The 22,871-nt window shown below is 48.1% G+C and overlaps 2 long non-coding RNA genes across 2 annotated transcripts; both read right to left on the bottom strand.

Moving 5' to 3' along the window:
* Positions 1–6,348: 6,348 nt before the first annotated feature.
* Positions 6,349–13,708, bottom strand: LOC147965088 (uncharacterized). The gene is made up of 2 exons (XR_015608126.1): positions 12,119–13,708; positions 6,349–12,010 (listed from the first exon to the last, which is right to left on the bottom strand). It is a non-coding gene; the product is annotated as an uncharacterized LOC147965088 (long non-coding RNA).
* A 2,337-nt stretch (positions 13,709–16,045) lies between these two features.
* LOC147965087 (uncharacterized) lies at positions 16,046–21,846 on the bottom strand. Its single transcript, XR_015608125.1, has 3 exons — positions 21,372–21,846; positions 17,680–17,754; positions 16,046–16,367 (listed from the first exon to the last, which is right to left on the bottom strand). It is a non-coding gene; the product is annotated as an uncharacterized LOC147965087 (long non-coding RNA).
* Between the last annotated feature and the right edge of the window lie 1,025 nt (positions 21,847–22,871).

Below are 22,871 nucleotides of genomic sequence, written 5' to 3'. Positions count from 1 at the left end.
AGCGAGAAGAGGAGGCAAAGCATGAGCGAGAAACTAGAGAGCAACCTACGCAAGCATTACTCCAACACCGTGTCCACTTCCCGGACTCCACCGAGAAGAGGCCATCACGGTAACACACTCAGTTGATTCATTTTAATTAAGTTAAGGTTCAAGTTATCTACAACCGGACATTAACAAATTCCCATCTGCCCATAACCGCGGGCTTGGCTTTCGAAAGTTCAAATCCCTGCAGGGGAGTCCCAACTTAGCCCATGACAAGACGTTCCGATCAGACTCGGTATCTCGGTTCTTCAAGACACTTCATCAGGTTAAAACAAATCCAGCAACACCGCCCGAATGTGCTGACAAATCCCAATAGGAGCTGCACATATCTCATTCTCAGGGCACACTCAGATGAACACTATGTACAACTAAAACCAACCCTCGAGTTGCCCCGAGGTGGCGCTGCAAGTGGCTCTATTTGGACCAACACTCAGAGGAGCACTGGCCCGGGGGGGTTAAAATAAGATGACCCTCGGGCTCCGGAAACCCAAGGGAAAAAGGGGCTAGGTGGAAAATGGTAAAACCAAGGTTGGGCATTGCTGGAAAAGCTTTAATCAAGGCGAACTATCAAGGGGTTCCCATTATAACCCAACCGCGTAAGGAACGCAAAATCCGGGAACATAACACCGATATGACGGAAACTAAGGCGGCAAGAGTGGAACAAAACACTAGGCGAGAGGCCGAGCCTTCCACCCTTTACCAAGTATATAGATGCATTAAGATAACAAGATAATATAATGATATCCCAACAAGTAAATAAATGGTCCAAACAAGGAACGGTCTCCAATCTTCACCTGCAACTAGCAACGCTATAAGAGGGGCTGAGCAAAGCGGTAACATAGCCAATCAACGGTTTGCTAGGACATGGTGGGTTAGAGGTTTGGCATGGCAATTTGGGAGGCTTGAAAGCAAGTGGTAGGCATCGTAGCATTGTCATAGCAAAAGAGCGAGCATCTAGCAAAGCAAAGATAGTAGTGATTTCGAGGGTATGATCATCTTGCCTGCAAAGTTGTCAGAGTTGACTGGATTCTCGAAAGAAAACTCAACGGGCTCCTCGTTAGCGAACTCGTCTCCCGGCTCTACCCAAACAAGACAAACAAGCAACAAGGACACAATCAACCATGTGCAAGGATTAAACAATATGATGCAAGGATGGTATGCTATGCAGGATGCGATGCGGGATGCATATGCAAGATTTGACAAGGGATGCATGAACCTGGCCTCAACATGGAAATCCAAGTGTGCCACTGGAAAGATGAGATCAAATCGCTTGAAAACTATATAAAAAACGCCGGAATAGGAGTTACGGTTTGGAAATGGCAAGCAATTCAAATATGACACCGGTCTACAATTTACAACAAGTAGCCATCTAAATGCAACAAGATGAACATGCTACAACACCCAAACATGACAACAAAATACATGGCAGGGATGCATTCATGATGCTTAACAAAAGTCTAGCACTGAGCTATGGCCAAATCATGCATTAACAGGTACAAACAAGCATAGCAAAAATGCATATGGCAAACAGATTTCAAACTTGGTGAAATTAACACTTGTCTGGAATTTCAGATGAGGTAGCACACTTCGGAGCAACAAAACTACATGCTACAGGACCTGAACATGGCAAAGTAAAGCATGGCATGGAGCTAATCAAAGAGCTTAACAAAAGTCCCTTAGTGACCTTGAGCCAAAAGGGATCAGAAAATACAATTGCAAGCATGTGAACATGGAAAAAACATAATCAGATCACAGACTTAATGAAAACTGGAGCATGCTGAAAACAGATATCAAGTAGGCATGTTTACGAGCTCGATGCACTCACTACAGAGCAAGTCATGATAATCTAAGCATACGCCTATCAAGAATACACAAAATTCAAGCTAGACATGGAAAGAACAATAACATAGCATGCACGGACCAACTACAACATCATCGGCAAAATCGCTAACAAGTTGACAATCTGCCCAGATTCACGAAGTAGCAAAAGTGGAGCTCGATTGACTCCAGCTAGGGTGCTCCATGATTGCAAACAAAGACATGTATGGATAGAGCACTACAAGATTAACAAAACATCCTTACTGATCCTCCTCAAAAGAGGCACGGATCACTAGGAAACAACATGAACATATGGCCATATGAGATAAACAGGTCAAGGACTTAGTGGAAATGCTAAGTCCCTGAAATCAGCATTACCAAGTGCCTCACTTTGCAAGCTTGTGCTAGTCACCACACACATCACAAAAATACATGGGTTGCACCTCTGGAAAGATGGCAAAACCCTTAACAAAACATATGTAGAACTCATGGGCATATCATGCACACAATAATCATGGCAAAAAATGACAAATATCTAAATGGAGTAGCAGATCTGACAATTATCTCAAGTAGCCCTCTTCTAACAGCATTTCGGGCATCAATATGAACTCAAATGAAAATGATGCAATGGAATGAAATGATGTACTCTCTGAGACGAACATCTTGATATGCTATATGCCCAAAACGGAGTTACGGATGAGGAGTTACGATGCTGTGAAGTATGCAAAAAAAATATAGAAGAGAGGGAGAAAGTCAACCGCGCGAGATCTAGGGTTTCCAGATCGGGCCGGTACTGTAGCTGGCGCGACTCCTGAGGATCACCGTCGCCGGGGTCGAGGTCGGAGGTCACCGGAGCCCAGATCCGGCGAGGGGAGGCGAGGGTGAGGCGGCGGTGGCCGGATCTGCGGCCGGGCAACGAGGGACGGCGAGGGGGTCACGGTGGAGGGGAGCTGTCGGCGTCGCGGTGCTCCAGCGAGAGGGTGGCGAGCTCGCGGCAATGGCGCGCGGCGGCCGGCCCGGTGGCGGCAGGGCGCGTCGCCGGCGCGCGGGCGGAGGAGGGATAGCGCGGGCGCGCTGTAGCAGCCGGGCCGCGGGGGCTTCCCGCGGGCCTCGGCGGGACTCGGGCGGCGCGGCGATGTGGGGACCGGCCCGGGATGCGTGGCGGCCAGCGATTGGTCGGCGGCGGTGGGCGGACGCGTCCGGCGGCGGCGGTGGATGGATCTAGGGTTAGGGGGGAATGGAACTGCGAATTTCGGAGGTGGTCTTTATATGGACATAGAGGGAGCTAGGAGAGTCCAAATGAGGTGCGGTTTTTGGCCACGCGATCATGATCGAATGCTCTAGATGATGGAGAGGGTTTTGGTGGGTTTTGGACAAAATTGGAGGGGTGTTGGGCTGCAACACACACGAGGCCTTTTCGGTCCCTCGGTTAATCGTTGGAGTATCAAACGAAGTCCAAACGATACGAAACTTGACAGGCGGTCTACCGGTAGTAAACCAAGGCCGCTTGGCAAGTCTCGGTCCAATCCAGAAATGTTTAATCCCCATACACGAAAGAAAGGTAGAAATGACCACCGGAGGAGAACGAAGCGCCGGAATGCAAAACGGACAACGGGGAAAATGCTCGAATGCATGAGATGAACACGTATGCAAATGTAATGCACATGATGACATGATATGAGATGCATGACAACGACCACAACACATGGAGACAAAAACCCGAACCCGAGAAAATAACTTAACGCCGGAAACGGCAAGAGTTGGAGTACAAATTTGGTAAGTTACATCCGGGGTGTTACATTCCCACTCATCATAGAGTTTGCTAGGGATAGAAACTTTTAACTCAAGTTTTTCTTCATAAGATTGCATCAAGGCATCAACAATATGTTCGGTGAAGGCTTTATGTTGACTATAAGCATGTGAAGAATTTAGCACGGATTGCAACTAGGAAATACAATCAATTAAAGAGCAACTTTCATAATTAAATTCCTTGAAATCCAATATAGTGGGTTTAGCAACATCTAGATTTTTATTACTTTCAATCCCACTTTCATCAATTTCATCATTAAGATCTAAATACTCCGAATTTTTAGAACGCCTTCTAGGTAAAGAAAGATCATATTCAGTTTCATCAAGATTTATATTGCAAAATAAAGATTTAATAGGGGACACATCAATAACTTTTAGATCTTGATCTTGATTTTCATAGGTATTGGAAGAACATGCTTTAATAAAGGCATCTTTGGAAGCACACATCCTAGCGGTTCTTTCCTCGCACTCATCAATGGAAATTCTCATGACTTTGAGAGACTCATTGATATCATGCTTAGGAGGAATAGATCTAAGCTTTAAAGAATCAATCTCAAGAGAAATTCTATCAACGTTCCTAGCCAAATCATCAACTTTAAGAAATTTCTCTTCAAGCAAAGCATTAAAATTCTTTTGTGAATTCATAATCTCTTTAACACTATTCTCAAATTCAGAGGGCATCTTATTATAATTTCCATAAGAGTTGTTGTAGGAATTCCCATAATTATTAGAAGGATTACTAGGATATGGCCTAGGATTAAAGTTTCCTCTATAAGCGTTGTTACCAAAATTATTCCTACCAACAAAATTCACATCCATAGATTCATTGTTATTCTCAATCAAAGTAGATAAAGGCATATCATTAGAATCAGAAGAAACACTCTTAGTAGCAAATAATTTCATAAGTTCATCCATCTTTCCACTCAAAACATTGATTTCTTCTATCGCATGCACTTTTTTATTAGAAGATATTTCAGTATGCCATTGAGAATAATTAACCATAATATTATCTAGGAGTTTAGTAGCATCTCCTAAAGTGATTTCCATAAAAGTTCCTCCCGCGGCCGAATCTAAAATATTTCTAGAAGCAAAGTTCAATCCGGCATAAAAATTTTGTATAATCATCCACAAATTCAAACCATGAGTAGGGAAATTATGTATCACTAATTTCATTCTTTCCCAAGCTTGTGTAACATGTTCATGATCAAGTTGCTTAAAATTCATAATATCATTTCTAAGAGAGATGATCTTAGCGGGAGGGAAATACTTAGAGATAAAAGCATCTTTGCACTTGTTCCAAGAATTAATACTATTTTTAGGCAAAGACGAAAACCAAGTTTTAGCACGATCTCTAAGCGAAAAAGGAAATAGCTTCAATTTAACAACATCATTGTCGACATCTTTTTTCTTTTGCATATCACATAAATCAACGAAGCTATTCAGATGAGTAGCGGCATCTTCGCTAGGAAGGCCGGCGAATTGATCTTTCATAACAAGATTCAACAAAGCAGCATTGATTTCACAAGATTCAGTATTAGCAAGAGGAGCAATCAGAGTGCTAAGGAAATCATTATTATTGGTATTGGTGAAGTCACACAATTTGGTAGTATCTTGAGCCATCGCGATAAACAAGCAAACTAGCACACAAGCAAACAAGAGCAAATGGGCAAAAAAGGCAAATAGAGAGGGAGGATAGAGAGAGAGGTCGAATAAAACGGTAAGGGTGAAGTGGGGGAGAGGAAAACGAGAGGCAAATGGCAAATAATGTAATGCGAGAGATAGGGATTGTGATGGGTACTTGGTATGTTGACTTTTTGGGTAGACTCCCCGGCAACGGCGCCAGAAATCGTTCTTGCTATGTCTTGAGCTTGCGTTGGTTTTCCCCAAAGAGGAAGGGATGATGCGGCAGAGTAGCGTAAGTATTTCCCTTAGTTTTTGAGAACCAATGTATCAATCCAGTAGGAGGCCACACTCAAGTCCCTCGTACCTGCACAAAACGATCGCTACTCGCAACCAACGCGATTAGGGGTTGTCAATCCCTTCACGGTCACTTACGAGAGTGAGATCTGATAGATATAATATTTTGATATTTTTGGCATAAAGATGCAAAGTAAAAAGTAAAAAGTAAAAGCAAAGAAAGATTAAAGTGATGGAGATTGATATGATGAGAATAGACCCGGGGGCCATAGGTTTCACTAGTGGCTTCTCTCGAGAGCATAAGTATTCTACGGTGGGTGAACAAATTACTGTTGAGCAATTGACAGAATTGAGCATAGTTATGAGAATATCTAGGCATGATCATGTATATAGGCATCACGTCCGTGACAAGTAAACCGAAACGATTCTGCATCTACTGCTATTACTCCACTCATCGACCGCTATCCAGCATGCATCTAGAGTATTAAGTTAAAAATAGAGTAACACTTTAAGCAAGATGACATGATGTAGAGAGATAAATTCATGCAATATGAAATAAACCCCATCTTGTTATCCTCGATGGCAACGATGCAATACATGCCTTGCTGCCCCTTCTGTCACTGGGAAAGGACACCGCAAGATCGAACCCAAAGCTAAGCACTTCTCCCATGGCAAGAACTACCAATCTAGTTGGCCAAACCAAATGGATAATTCAAAGAGACTTGCAAATATAACCAATCATACATAAAAGAATTCAGAGAAGATTCAAATATTATTCATAGATAGAGTTGATCATAAACCCACAATTCATCGGTCTCAACAAACACACCGCAAAAAGAAGATTACATCGAATAGATCTCCAGAAGAGAGGGGGAGAACTTTGTATTGAGATCCAAAAAGAGAAAGAAGCCATCTGGCTACTAACTATGGACCCGAAGGTCTGAGGTAACCTACTCACACTTCATCGGAGGGGCTAGGATGATGTAGAAGCCCTGCGTGATGACGGCCCTCTCCATCGGAGCTCCGGAACAGGCCCCAAGATGGGATCTCGTGGATACAGAAAGTTGCGGCGGTGGAATTAGGTTTTTGGCTCCTGTTCTGATCGTTTGGGGGTACGTATGTATATATAGGAGGAAGGAGTACGTCGGTGGAGCACCGAGGGGCCCATGAGGCAGGGGGGCGCGCCCTAGGGGGCCGCCCCCACCCTCGTGACTCCTTGGAGTAGGGTCCAAGTCTCCTGGATCACGTTCGGTGAGAAAATCACGTTCCCGAAGGTTTTATTCCGTTTGGACTCCGTTTGATATTCTGTTTCTCCGAAACATTGAAATAGGCAAAAAACAACAATATAGGGTTAGGCCTCCGATTAATAGGTTAGTCCCAAAAATAATATAAAAGTGGAAAATAAAGCCCAATATAGTCCAAAATAGTAGATAATATAGCATGGATCAATCAAAAATTATAGATACGTTGGAGACGTATCACTACTACTACTCATTGGGATCCTTAATTGACCCTCTCGACTTATTAACTGCCCTAGTCCTCCGTCCAGGAGTTGCAACTAGTTTCTGGTGTTTATAGGATATGTGTTGGCGGCCGTGCGTAGCGCTGATACTAGGGGTGGGCTATGATGCGGTAGATACACAGTGGCACGGTGTACTGGGCGCCCGTTTGGTGTCTCGGGAACCATGCACACATCGTTTGGGGCTGTGAGCGAAACTCCGGCCGGATCTCCTCGCGGATGGAACCCGAATAGGCGATAAACCTGGACTAGAGACTTGTGTGGTTAGTCAGGCCGTGGCCGACTCCCTCGCCAGGCTTCCGCTTGAAGGTTGCCGAGATACACAACGTGTACATGGTGGTAAGTGGCAAGAGCGTGTGTGAAGAAGTAGACCCCTGCAGGGTTATAAATGATCTATTCGAATAGCCTGTCCGCGGTAAAGGACTTCTGGGTTGCCTATAACAGTTCATAGACAAGTGAAAGTGGATACTCTAAAATGCGCAAGATAAGCGTGAGTGCTATGGATGGCGTCCTCGTAGGGAGACGGGAGCGGATCCAAGTGGTGTATTGATATGGTGAATATGTGGACTCGTGTGCGCCACCTCAAAAGAGTTACTTGCAGTGATAGTTCAGGATAGCCACCGAGTCAAAGCTGGCTTGCTGCAGTTAAGCTCCACTACCCCCTTTGTTGATACCGATGCATATGTAGCTAGTTCTGATGTAAGTCTTGCTAGGTACATTTGTACTCATGTTTGCTTAATTTATGTTTTTGCAGAGAGACTTCAGTCTCGCTAGTAGTTCCACGTGGACTACGACGTTTAGCTTGTTACCTCAGCTACGATCTTCTGCCCTCGGCATCATCTGGTAGATTGTCAGGCTTCTCAGCCTTTTTCATTTGTAGATGTCTGTACTCAGACATGTTAAGCTTCCGCCTGTGCTTTGTCTGGTATGCTCTGAATGCTGGGTCATGAGACCCATGTTTGTAATATCTGGCTCTTCGGAGCATAATGAATAAATACTTTGAGTCATAGAGTTTTGTTGTGATGCCATGTTGTATTTGCACATATCGAGCATATTGTGTGTATGTTATTGAAATGCTTGGTATGTGTGGGATCCGGCAATCTAGTTGTTTATCCTTGGTAGCCTCTCTTATGGGGAAATGTAGTCTGGTGTTTCCATAGAGCCTTGGTAGTCTTCTACAGCCCGGTTTACCGGAGTCCTGCTAGCCCAGCACTACTGCTTCGGAACACATGACTGGCCATCATGTGATTCACTTTGTTCCTGTGTCTGTGCCTTCGGGGAAATGTCACGCGGTGACATCCGGAGTCCTGCCTAGCCTGCTACAGCACGGGTTCCCGGAGTCCTGTTAGTCCAGTGCTACAGCCCATATTCGCACGCTGCTGACCGACATGCTCGATGTTGATTCATGTATGCCTGTCCCCATATGTTAGTGCCACTTTTGGTTCACGACTAGTCATGTCGGCCCGGGTTCTCCGTCATATGGATGCTAGCGACACTATCATATACGTGAGCCAAAAGGCGCAAACGGTCCCAGGCCATTTTAAGGCGACACTCGTGGGAATACCGTGCGTGAGGCCGCAAAGTGACATGAGGTGTTACAGGCTAGATTGGTGTGACTTAGAATCGTGGTCCTGACAGCTTTGGTATCAGAGCCTGACTGCCTGTAGGATTACCAAGCCAAACTGGTCGAAGTTGTGTCTAGAAATGCTTTAGTTATGTAGGGGAATTGATTGTGGAAGGGAACGTAAGGCTCTTTTTACTCCTTTACCTTAAGGCCTTCTGATCTGAGTCACCCTCTTCTCTTCTACGGGGATTAAGAACTAGGCTTCTCATCTATCTATCAGGATGACATGTTACTAATCCATAGACTTATAGGATTGATGGATTTCTGTGTGACGACAGTTGATCTCAGAATCTTGATATTGTGATGTTGAGTGGTTATGCCACCATTTTGCAGGATGTCTCAAATCTTCTTGAGCATTTACAGTCGTTATGCTGTCCGAGTCTTCCCAGGTTACTAAATAGTCTGATGCATTTGCAAATCCTTTCATTCCGTTCCTGATGTCCTTTTGGTCAGAATAATACACTAACCGGTGTGTTGAGGTACTCTATTGCCTCGGTATATATGTTGGGGATATTATTATGACCCTAGGTGTTTTAGGGAGTCACCTAGTAATCTAGCCATGTTTTGTGTTCCCGGTGTGATGATTCTGGCCACCATCCTCGAAAGCATCTCATGATGCCATTTAGTTAGTAGGCCTTCTATTTCTGGGTTTTGAACCCAAGATTCACCCTACTTACTTCATGTTCATAGTGTTTGCTCATTCCTTTAGGTTATTACTAACCTTTGCATTAGTCCTTGAGGTCTGTGGTATTTCCTTCTTCCAAATACTATGAACCACTTATGGCAGAAGTTTGTTGGATCAAAAGATCACAATCAGAGTACTCTTGAGGAGTTCTCCATTCATAATTGTGATTCTGCCAGTTCTACCTTTCTGCATGGGTTATCCGGAAGAATTATGTTGAACTCGTTCGACATGCTAATGTACGCACCCACAACTTAAAAATCATATGTTCTTTTGGGTTGTCCCTCTTTAGTTATTTTCTGGCCCTCGTCTATCAATTGATAGACAGGGGTAGTTGAGCATTTGTGATATCGATGTCTATTATATTTGTGGTCCATCGAGCCGTTCTATTTCAGAATGACTAGGAGAAACAAACTCCAGTGCCTCATCCATATCCAGGATTGGGTCAAAAGAAGTTGTATTCCGCAGATCAAAATGCAACCCCGATTTTGTTCTGTTCTACCTTGGGTATTGCCATCTTTATGTCAGGATTGTCATGGGAATTGCACAACCTGTTATGAATTCTTGATGCAGTGATACCTCTCGCCATCATTATTCATTCCTCTATCCCGTGTTGTCGAAACCGGAATGCCGACAAGTGAATCGTGATGTGTGAAATCAATACTCCTAGCAACTTTGTTGCTTAGTAGTTAATGGACAATAATCTTATCCTTAGCGTGTTGATTATTGAATCATCCCCCTAAGGTTGATCGTGCTACCTATTCCTTATTTCCGGTGCACTTGTCAATCAATGAGTTAGGATAGTGTCAATCCTTGCTTATTTGATCATATCGTCTTGCCCTGAAAAACAAGATTGTTCTCGAGCTTAGTGACATATCGGTGATTTGTAATTTTCCGAAGATCTTATCGAAAGTATTACCTCGTTGTCACCTGACCGCTATGTTGAGTTCGTGATCAAGTTGGTTTTCTTATAAATCACCCCTTCTCCAAGAATCTGTGTTGGATATCCCTGAGCTAGTTGGTTGAGCTAGACAACAACTTGGAGAGTTGGAAGGTAAAAGCTTTGCTTAACTTAGTTCATTCCAAAGGGATATCCTTGTGTTTGTGTGTTAGTTGAAGAAAGATGATATCTTCATCGATTGTTCCTCATGATCGGTTGTTGGATCTGTTGTCTTGTCAAAACTTTGATTTGAGTGTGGGCTATCCTCAAATCAAATCAGTACCAATGATATTCGTAATGTTGTCTTACTCGTGGTTGACTCCTCGAGCATACACCATTACATCCTTTGGTCTGACCAATGCTATCACTTGTTCACATAATTATGGAATTCCATCTCCATGGAAACCTGGATGAATTGTTGTTGAGCTCGTCAGCAACACTGCTACCTTCTCCATGATTCGTGTTGAACATCCAGCTAGTGTTGGAAACTTTATAAGCATTATCCTAGTGTTTCGTTCATGAAGCATATGTTCGGATGGAAGAAGTGACTTCCTCTAATTCACGTGCATATGATGCAAGTTGCCGCCGTGAATTTGAGAAAGTTTGTTTCGCTTCCTCTGGGATCATCCCAAGTCAGTCATGCATACATGCGAAGTATTCTGTGGTTTGGAGACTTGCAACCTTCATTCTATATGAATCCCTAGCACACCAAGCCACTGATTGATTTGTTCAAGGAAAAGAAGTTCTTAAGTGCTAATCCTTAAGGACCCAAAGGTACATGTGCAGGACTTCGCTCTCCGCAATGATGGTTCCCAATCAGAACTCTGTAGTGTTTCGTTGTAAGACTACTATGTGGCCATGCTTGTCTGGGACAACGTGCTCACATGTATGTAGCAGAACCAGCTTATGTTTTGGAGCTTGCTAACGTAGTTCATCTCCCGAGAGTCTCGCAACGTTATCTCGTTGATTTGTGTTGCAACTCTTCTTTTCAGACATGTGAGTCTGAAGTATCCTGTTTCTAACCAGATCTGAATCTCAGGCAGATATGATGGTTGGAACATTCCCGACATTTGCATTTTGTTCCCAGCTTTCACTGCCTTGTGTCAATCTCCCATGGACTGCCCTTCTCAGCAATTGCTGTTCAGGATCATCTTCAGAAGTGGTCCTACCATGGGTCCCATCCATTTCAGATGATAAGCAGAAATCATCCATTGTGTTGTCTTCAACAAGGTAGTCCACATCATCCATTCTAGTCCGAGCATGTCATTCTTTCGAACTCCTTCAAAAGATCGATTGTGATTGCCTTAGGCTGGTATAAAGAGTTTCAATGATCTTTGTATCAAAAGTAATTCTTTTTGCCACTTAAGGGAATAGCTCTACGAGTCACCTTCCCTAAGAGGCCCCATTACGGAATCATGGCAATCCAAATCCTCGCTACGTTGACAACCGTTCACCACCCTCTTAGGTGTGGAATTATTGTCTACCAATTTGAACCCTTGTCATCCGCTTCTTTCCATCACCCCTGATGTGTGTTTCATGTCTCAACTCAAGAGATGTTTTTTTATATCTCACTCCATGAGTTGATCTTGAGTTGCTCGATCTTCAAGAAGATCGATTCCTGTAGAGTTTCTTTCTGTCGTCATCATGTTGGATGAAGATCTAGAAAGCAAAGACGTCAAGACAAATATGAGGCAATGAATCAATATCTTTAAAGAGGACAATTGGATCGTGAAGACTGTGTTAGTTTGCGTTCCCCCTTCATCTTACCCTACGCTTGAATCTCAAGACGAGATTCTTGTTTAGTCGGGGTGAGTTGTCACAGCCCTAGTTTAGCCTTTGCTTGTCCTTGCATGATCATCATGTATAAATTTTGAATTGAGGGAATTTTCAAAGCCTCAGAAACCTTTTAAAAATAATCAACATTTAATTCTCATCAAATGAATCCAAAGAAATGTTCCTGCTACTCTGTGAAAATATTTGTACGAGGTAAAATTCAAACCAATATTTTTGGAATCATAGAAATACTTATTTTGGGCCTTTGACTTAAATCAATGACATATTTGAGTTGAATTTATTTCTGTTATATAAGAAATAAAGTTCAAATATTTTTGTAAGTTGATTGTGACCTTGGACTAGTTTCTGAGCTCACATAACAATTTACAGAAAGTTCAAAAAATGATTTGATGTTTTAAATCAAATCAAAACCAATTACAGAAAAATAAAAAACAGAAACTAAATTAGAAAGAGAGAGAGAGAGTAACCTCACCTGGCGGACCACCTGCTCTGGCCCAGCAAGCCGGCCTAGCCGACTGGCCACGCTAGTCGTCCTCCTCCTCGAGCCAGAAGGACGAGCATGTGCGCGCGCCCGAGAGCGCCATGCCACCAGGGCGTCTGCCTGTGTCCCCAGGCCAGCTGGACACCCCGGCCGACCTCCTCGGTGTCGTCCCGATCGCTCTGACTGTCTCACTCTCCCCCCTGCTCTGTCCCTCGCCTCTCCCGCCATGGCCGATTCGCCCGCGAGCTCGCCACCGTCGCCTGCGTAGCTATCGCCTCCCCCTCGCCTCCTTAAAGTTCTTGCGAGCTCCGCGTCGACGCCCCGACCTCCTCGACGAGCCACACGCCGCCAGACACGCTCCACTGCCTCCACCGAGCTCCTCCTCACCGTTCGGTCACCGGAGATCCCCCTCGTCACCGAGCTCAGCTCCGGCCACCTCCGAGCTCGCCGTTTGCTCCACTGCAACCTTTGTGAGCTTCCACGTCGATCCCCCCTCTCATCTGGCTCTTTTGCTTCCCCTAACGCCTTTGCCGTCGCGACCGGGAGCTTGGCTCCGCCCTGGCCACCGTCACCTAGAGCCGCAACCGAGCGCGTCATAGCGCTCAGCGCATCACCAGATGCCCGTAGCACCCCTCCGTGGCCCCTGCGGTGCAGTATAACGCCGACCCTGAGCACACCCGCACGCCGGCCGCCGCTGCGAGCTCTATTCCGGCGAGCTCTGGCCACCCCAGCTGCTCCCACTTGCCCCGTTGGATGCGCGCGTTCACCAGCTCCGTGTAGATGCCCTTCGCATTGCATTTGGTCGCCGGAGACGCAAACCCGAGGCTCGCCGCCACGACTGGCCTCGCCGGCGTCAAGTTGCCAGTGGGGTTGACCCACTTTGACCACTACTGGCCCCCCCCTATGTCGATGACATGTGGGGCCGACCTCTGACTCAAGTTAGTTTAGGTTTTAATTAGTCCTAATTACCACTGTTAGAGGTTAATCACCTCGCTAACTAACTGTGTATCACTGACATGTGGGTCCATGCCCTAATTAAGTTAGGTTAGTATTTAACTTAGCACTAAATAACAGAGTTATTTTGTTGTGTCACTGACCTGTGGGTCGCATAGGTCAGGGTTGACCTGGCTGACTCCGTTGACCTGCCGACCTCAGCCTGACGTCATGCTGACGCAGTATACGTTTCTGGGATTTTAAATAAATCAGAAATGGTTTATTTATTTACAGGAAATACCCTAAACTTCTAAAAATCATAGAAAATAAACCGTAACTCCAAATGAAATAATTTATATATGAAAAATGATCAGAAATATCGAAAGAATCTTTTTATGGCATTTTCAAGCATTTTAGAGCAACTTATATCCTCTGTTTAGGACAATTCAATTAAATGGCATTTAAGAAAGCACATATGGAGTTTGATTTTGAACTTATTGTTCAAACCAACTCCATTTAACTTGCTGCTAGTTGCATTAGGCCAATAAACATCATATTGCCATGTCTAATTCATGCATCATATTGTTGCATTGCATTGATTGTGTCCTTCTTTGTTTGCCGGTAATCGTCCCCTCTCAGTCGACAATGTTTCTGACAACGAGATCAATGACACCAATGAAGAACTATATTATCTTCAGAAGTGCCAGGCAAGCAAAACCCCCTTGTTTATTCCGATACAATCCCACTCTCTCGCTCCTGCTCTCTTTTACTGCATTAGGACAACAACGATTCATCTGTTACTTGCTGCATGACCTGTCATTGACACAGTAAATAGATGAAACCCACTAGCACGAGTAGGAGTTGTTTGTCATGCCTGCTATTGCCTAGAGTTGTGTCAGGTCTGATTCATCGGGGATGAATTGGAAAGTTGTGAACATGTCCTACTGTGTATGAGCTAAGTATGTGAACACGATTTGGTAAAGGTAGCGATGAGAGGCCATGTAGGAGTACATGGTGGGTTGTCTCATTGAAACCGTTCTCAGGAACTAAGTTCTGTGTTTGTGATCCATGAATAACTACTACCACTCATTGGGATCTTTAATTGACCCTCTCGACTTATTAATTGCCCTAGTCCTCTGTCCACGAGTTGCAACTAGTTTATGATGTTTATAGGATATGTGTTGGCGGCCGTGCGTAGCGCTGACCCTAAGGGTGGGCTATGATGCGGTAGATACACCGTGGCATGGTGTACCGGGCGCCCGTTTGGTGTCTCGGGAACCCTGCACACATCGTTTGGGGTTGTGAGCGAAACTCCGGCCGGATCTCCTCGCGGATAGAAACCAAATAGGCGATAAACCTGGACTAGAGACCTGTGTGTTTAGTCACTGTAACACCCCGGATGTAATTTACCTTATTTTTACTCCAACTCTTGTTGTTTCCGGCCCTAAGTTATTATATTTCCTCGTTGTGGGGTTTTTGTCTCCGTGTGTTGTTGTCTTTGTCATGCATCTCATATCATGTCATCATGTGCATTGCATTTGCATACGTGTTTGTCTCATGCATCCGAGCATTTTCCTCGTTGTCCGTTTTGCATTCCGGCGCTCCTATGTCCTCCAGTGGTCCTTTCTACCTCTTTTCATGTGCGGGTGTTAAACGTTTTCAGATTGGACCGAGACTTGTCATGCGGCCTTGGTTTACTGCCGGTAGCCCGTCGGACAAGTTTCGTGCCATTTGGACTTCGTTTGATACTCCAACGGTTAACCGAGGGACCGAAAAGGCCTCGTGTGTGTTGCAGCCCAACACCCTTCCAAAGTGGCCCAAAACCCACCTAAACCCCTTCCATCATCTAGATTGTTTGATCACGATCGCGTGGCCGAAAACCACACCTCATTTGGAGCTTCCTAGCTCCCTCTACCTCTATAAATAGCCCCTCCTCCGAAATCCCAGATCTTCTCTCCCCCCTAACCCTAAATTTCCCCGCCGCTGCCGGACACTGACCCGAGCCAGCGACAGGCTGCCACCTGTCGCCGCCGCCCCCGTTGGCCGTGCGGCCCGCCGAGCCCACGCCCGGCCCCCGCGGCCCGCCATCGCCGCGCCGCTCCATCGGCCTGCCGCCGCCCTCGTCCTCCCCACACGCCGCCCGGGTCGCCTCGTTCCGGCCGCCGCACCACCGCCGCCGGCGAGCGCCGCTACCGGGGCGCTCCGTCTCCGACGAGTTTCCCCGCCGCCCGACGTGCCGCCAAGTCATGCCGGCACCGCGCCCGACCGCCGCCGTCGCCGCCTTGGCCTCCTCCTCACCTCCTCGCCCCGGGAAGCATCAAGTTCGGCGACCCCCGACGTCTCAGTCGAGCTCAGATCCGGCCTCGGTTCGCGTGCCGTGAGGAACCCTAGATCTAGCGGTTGACTTTCTGTGACGCCCCCGATTTGACCGTACAATAATCATACACGCAAACGTGTACGATCAAGATCAGGGACTCACGGGAAGATATCACAACACAACTCTACAGATAAAATAAGTCATACAAGCATCATATTACAAGCCAGGGGCCTCGAGGGCTCGAATACAAGAGCTCGATCATAGACGAGTCAGCGGAAGCAACAATATCTGAGTACAGACATAAGTTAAACAAGTTGCCTTAAGAAGGCTAACACAAACTGGGATACAGATCGAAAGAGGCGCGGGCCTCCTGCCTGGGATCCTCCTAAAGTACTCCTGGTCGCCGTCAGCGGGCTGCACGTAGTAGTAGGCACCTCCCGAGTAGTAGTATTCGTCATCAACGATGGCGTCTGGCTCTTGGACTCCAGCATCTGGTTGCGACAACCAGAAAGAAAGGGAAAGGGGGAAAAAGGGGGAGAAAGCAACCGTGAGTACTCATCCAAAGTACTCGCAAGCAAGGAGCTACACTGCATATGCATGGGTATCAAATGGAATAAGGGTATCATATGTGGACTGAACTACAGAATGCCAGAATAAGAGGGGGATAACTAATCCTGTCGAAGACTACGCTTCTGGCAGCCTCCGTCTTGCAGCATGTAGAAGAGAGTAGACTGAAGTCCTCCAAGTAGCATCGCATAGCATAATCCTACCCGGCGATCCTCTCCTCGTCGCCCTGTTAGAGAGCGATCACCGGTTGTATCTGGCACTTGGAAGGGTGTGTTTTATTAAGTATCCGGTTCTAGTTGTCATAAGGTCAAGGTACAACTCCAAGTCGTCCTGTTACCGAAGATCACGGCTATTCGAATAGATTAATTCCCTACAGGGGTGCACCACATATCCCAACACGCTCGATCCCATTTGGACGGACACACTTTCCTGGGTCATGCCCGGCCTCGGAAGATCAACACGTCGCAGCCCTACCTAGGCACAACAGAGAGGTCAGCACGCCGGTCTAAAGCCTATGGCGCAGGGGTCTGGGCCCATCGCCCATTGCACACCTGCACGTTGCGTACGCGGCCGGAAGCAGAACTAGCCCCCTTAATACAAGAGCAGGCTTACGGTCCAATCCGGCGCGCGCCACTCAGTCGCTGACGTCACGAAGGCTTCGGCTGATACCATGACGTCGAGTGCCCATAACTGTCCCCGCGTAGATGGTTAGTGCGTATAGGCCAGTGGCCAGACTCAGATCAAATACCAAGATCTCGTTAAGCGTGTTATTTTGAAATAACCGCGAACGCCGACCAGGGCCAGGCCCACCTCTCTCCTAGGTGGTCTCAACCTGCCCTGTCGCTTCGCCATAAAGATCCACACAGAGGGCCTTTGGGACAAAGGTCCTTTCAGCCCCCAATCCGTGAATCACTCGCGGGTGCTCCACAAGCCGACCCGTCTTTAGTCACCACATGTATCCTGTATAAAGTATATAGTATATACCCGTGATCACCTCCCGAGTGATCACGACCCGATAATATAGCATGGCAGACGGACAAGAATGTACGGCCACAGATGATAAACTAGCATCCTATACTAAGCATTAGGATTGCAGGTAAAGGTAACAACAGTAGTAGCAAGGACAGGCTATGCATCAGAATAGGATTAACGGAAAGCAGTAACATGCTACACTACTCTAATGCAAGCAGTAGAGAAAAGAGTAGGCGATATCTGGTGATCAAAAGGGGGGCTTGCCTGGTTGCTCTGGCAAGAGAGAAGGGTCGTCAACTCCGTAGTCGTACTGGGTAGCAGCGGCGTCGGTCTCGGTGTCTAGCAGAAGAAGAGGGGGGAAGAAACAATGAATACAATGCAAACAGATGCATAACGATGCATGACAAGACAAGTAACGGTGCTAGGGGTGCCCTAACGCGGTATGAGGTGATACCGGTGAAGGGGGGAAACATCCGGGAAGGTATCCCCGGTGTTTTGCGTTTTCGGGCAGAGGAGCCGGAGGGGGAAAGTTACGAGTTCGATAGGTTAGGGAGGTGTGGCGGACGAACGGGTTGCGTATCTGGAATCGTCTCGTCGTTCTGAGCAACTTTCATGTACAAAGTATTTTCATCCGTGTTACGGATTAAAAGATATGATTTTCTAAAGATTTAAATCATTTTTTGATTTTAATTATATATTTAATTCCAACATTATCCAAAACAGTGTGTGATGACGTAGGCATGACATCAGAGTGATGTCAGCAGGTCAACTGGTCGGTTGACCAGTCAAACCAGACAGGTGGGTCCAATGGGACCCACATGTCATTGTCAAGGGCCTTAACAGAGTTTTAAAACTAACTAAAATGGGTTAATTAGTGGGTGGCCCCAGCAGTCAGTGTCTAATTAGGTATTAGTTAATTAACTTAATTAATTAGTAGTTTATATATTTGTTTTTATTTGTTTTATGGCATGGGGCCCGCATGTCAGTGGCAGTAGCTGCCACATCAGCGAAGTTGACTTGGTCAACGTGGCCAGTTGGGGCCCCCAGGCCCACAGGCAGTGACCCAGGGGTGGGGCCCGCCTAGCCACTTCGGCGGACGGTGCCGGAGCGACTCTGGCGACCCAACAGAGGCGGCCCCTCGCCCGAGTTGGCCGGAATCGCGCTACGGGGCACCAAATCGGGCGCGGCCAGGCTCTCTGGAACGGCCTCTTCGCGCCGCGTCCGATGGAGGGGAGCACGACGGCGGGGGTGGCCGGAATGGTCGCCGGCGACGAGCGCGGCGGGCTGCTGTTCGGGCGCGGATGAAGACGGCGACGCAGCGCGCTTCGGGGCGAGCGAGAAGGCTAGGGTGGAGCTGCGCGACGCGCTGAGCACAAAGGGCTCGGCCCCGTGACCATTTGGTCACCGGAAGGGCGCCGGCGACGCGCGCAGGCGGCGGTGTAGTCAGGAGCTCGAGGAGAGTGGACCTGGGCGAGCTAGCGAAGAAATGGAGAGGCTGGGGAGGATCTACGCGGCATGAGGAGCGTAACCGACACGAGCCCGTGACCATTTGGTCACCGGAGACTCGTCGGCGACGGGGTCCGCGGCGGAGCGCTCGGGTGCTTCGGCGGCAGCTAGCTAGGGCGTGCGAGGGAGCTAACGGAGATGGGCGGGAGATGGGGAGCTCACCTGCGGCACGCAAGATGGCCCTTGGGAGTTTAGTAGCCGGAGAGTCGACGGCGCTCGGCGGAGATGCGTCGGGGATCCGAGGAAGAAGACGAGGTTGGGGCAGCGTTCGATGGTGCTCGGCGTCCTGCATCTTGACGTGGAGGCGTAGTCGAGGGAGGCGGAGCGAGCGGACGCGTCGGAAGGGCTTGGAGGTCGCCGTGGCCGCGAGTACTACGGCGGCGAGGCCATGGCGGCGCTCGGTTGCGGTGGGAAACGAGGGGGCGAGGTGCGGTGGCTCTCGAGGGGAGTGGGAGGCGCAAGAACCGAGGCGAGCGTGGGGGTGAGTGGGACGAGAGACCGAGGGGGCACGGCGTGGCGACCTTATCCCCTCGTCGTCGCCGGTGAGAGGGTGCGGCGGGGACGCGCCCCGTGGGGGTGAGTAGCAGTTCTAATGCAAGCATGAGAGGGAAAGAAATAGGCGATATCGGAATGCTCAAGGGGGGTTTGCCTGCCTGGTTGCTCTGGCAAGGAGGGGTCGTCGTCGACATAGTCGATCACAAGGGCAGCATCGGTCTCGGGGTCTACCGGAGAGAAGAGGGGGAAGAAACAGTAAATATAAAGCAAACATAGCACCACAAAGCATAACATGGCAATAAGATGTCCCGGGTGTGACCTAACGCTGTAGGAGGTGATACCGGCGAAGGGGGAAATATCCGGGAAAGTATCCCCGGTGTTTCGCGTTTTCGGACAGATGAACCGGAGGGGAAAAGTTACGTGTTCGCTATGCTAGGGATGCATGACGGACGAACGGGTTGCGTATCCGGATTCGTCTCGTCGTTGTGAGCAACTTTCATGTACAAAGTTTTTCCATCCGAGATACGGTTTATTTTATAATGATTTTTCAAAGTTTAATTGAATTCTTGGGATTATTATATTTAGCTTAAACCGAATTGACTAAGTTAATTTTGACTAGTCAAAGGCCAGGTGTGGCCCGCATGTCATAGACTATTTACCTAAACAATTAAACAAATCTAACTTATTTAAAAGGGCCTACATGTCATCTACTACTAGACTAACTTAACACTAATTAAACCTAGTAATGCTAATCTATGCCAGGGCTGGCCACTAATGGGCATAGCCCAACCGGCCACACGCATGATGCACACATACACACACAAGAGCACACGGCCATGGCCAACTGCACGCACGCACACTATGCAGAACACACACTCACCCACACATAGTTCTATTTTCTGCTAACAAAAGATAGCATTTTGTGATTTTCATCGAATTTGATCTATGCACTAAATGGATTTGGTCCAATGGAAACATTTGAGCATTGTGAAGTGTAATACCTCCCCATAATTTTTTTAGTCCTGATAGTAGTTGTTTAGCCTGAGTTTAGGCGCTGTCTAGAGGGTTAGTCATCTTAGAATTAGAAAAAGCTAGCTAGCGCTACAGTAACTTTCAGTTACTGTAGCTGCAGCAGTACAGGCAGAACAGCGGCAATAGGCAGCGAGCAGCAGCGGCAAAGGGGAAGGAGGGGCAGCGCAACGGCGTGGCACAGGTGCGGCGAGGCTGGCCGAAGGCGGGCGAGGCCGGAGCCACGCACACACTACACGCACAATACACACACAGAGCAAGCACACACACAGCGTACACCGCACACGAGGCTCACGGCCATGGACATGGCCATGGCCATCTGCAACAGCAGCAGCAGGCGGGAGCGTCGGCCGGGTCGCGTGGGCGCGGCCACGACCCACGAGCAGGCCAACAGGGGCGCGGGGGCCAACGCGGCTGCGGCCAACGGTGAGTGGATTCAAACGGGTGCGTGGGCGGTCGGGGCGAGGTCATGTGCAGACGGGCGGCGGTGTCGCTAGGCCGCAGCGGCGGCGATCGGCGCGCAGGCTGGGCTGAGGCGGGCCGGGCGAGTAGGGAGGCCGCGGGAAGCAGGCCATCGGGCGCGTGTGGAGCGCGGATGGACGCGACTGCGTACGGGGAGGGACGCAACCACGATTTGGTGAGCGCGAGTAGGAGCCCCGCCGCCGGCACAGCGGCCTCAGTGATGGAATCAAGCGCGGTGGTCTCGGGTTCGAGCCCAGGGACTCGTCCGAGATGAACCAAGGAGCGCACGTGTTGCTGGTGGATCTCTAGGAGCACGGTGGTGGCCACGGCTTAGCACGGGGTGGACGACTGTGAGCACAGCGAGTTCAGTGGCGGAAGGAGAGCTCGGCCATGGCGCGACGACGAGCACATCTAGCTAGGGATCAACGCCGAGCATTCCAAAGGAAGGGGGAAGCGGAGCTCACCGTGTGGACGCACGGAGGTCCCTCGGGGGCTTAGTAGTGCAGGGGGGAGCAAATCGGCCGCGACGAATCGGCGAGGTCCGATGATGCCGAGGAAGAAGACGCACAGGCGGCGCCGATTTAGCTCCGTAGACTCGATCCAGCGGTGAGGAGCGGGAAGTAGCCCACGGCGGACCTCCCGCACGCCAGCAGGCAACGCGAGGATGCCGGTGGTCACGACGGCGACGATGGCACGGCGACGACTATGTTCTGGCGATGGGGAATCTGGAGAGGGGGCGAGGGTGTGGGAGAGGGAGAGAGCGCGAGGGGGCGAGGGGTGAGTGGGTGACGAGGACAAGGCCGAGTGGGGAGGGCTCATCCTTATCGCCGGCGTTGCCGCGGCATGGGGCGGCGAGCCGGTCGGACAGCGACCGCGGGCGCGGGTGCTCGGTCGCCCGCACAGTGAAGACGGCACGGGAGGGGGAGCTGGGCTGCCTGGTGAGCCGAGGCCCAGGGGGCAGGGGATGGCACTTTTCTTTTTAGTTTTTTTGATTTTCTGCTTTTCTCTTTTTATTTAAAACAGAGACGGCTAGGGAAAGGTTTGGGCTACCAAAAGACTTTGAAAAAATGTGGGACTAGGCCACTTAAATTCCTATTAGTATTTGGCATTGCCACAAAGAGTTTGTGGGACAACTGAACCCATTTGGATTTTGCCCCAATAAAATAGCATTTTAAAATGCTGAAATGGCACTATTTTAATTACTATAGTCCATCTTGGCTTGGAGGTGATGTTGTTTTCCTTAATAATCATTTGTTATGGAATTTTGGCCAAATGATGAACTATTTTGTAGCAACTTTTTGTGCAACTTCAAAAATTCACTTCCTAATTGAATTTGATTTCAAAGTGGAATCTCAACTGATATTTGAATCGAAGTTGATCAAGCACCGTTTAGCAAAACGATTAGCTTTAATCATGGATTGTTACTGTAGCATGACACTGGGGTGTTACATATGCCAAGGGCATTGCTATGAATCCTGAGAAGGTGTCTGCAATTGTGAATTGGGAACCACCTCAGAACGTGAAGCAACTCCGCAGCTTCCTTGGGCTCGCAAGTTATTGTCGAAGGTTCGTTGAGAACTTTTCAAAGATCGCGAAGCCTCTCTCCAACCTTCTCCAGAAGCATGTGAAGTCCGTTTGGTCTCCGGAATGTGACATCGCTTTCAACACCCTGAAAGAGAAGTTAGTCACTGCTCCAGTTCTGACCCCTCCTGATGAATCCAAACCGTTCGAGGTCTTCTGTGATGCCTCTCTTCAAGGTCTTGGTGTAGTGTTGATGCAAGAGAAGAAAGTTGTGGCTTATACCTCGCGCCAGTTGAAGCCCAATGAAAAGAACTACCCCACTCATGACCTGGAGTTGGCGGCAGTTGTACATGCTCTTCTGACTTGGAGACATCTCTTATTGGGAAGAAAAGTGGACATCTTCACTGACCACAAGAGTCTCAAGTACATCTTCACTCAGCCTA

Source organism: Triticum urartu, chromosome 6A, assembly GCF_056163025.1.
Source record: "Triticum urartu cultivar PI428250 chromosome 6A, HENAU_Tu73, whole genome shotgun sequence".
Classification (NCBI taxonomy): Eukaryota; Viridiplantae; Streptophyta; class Magnoliopsida; order Poales; family Poaceae; genus Triticum; species Triticum urartu.
This window is presented reverse-complemented; position numbering and strand designations above follow the sequence as displayed.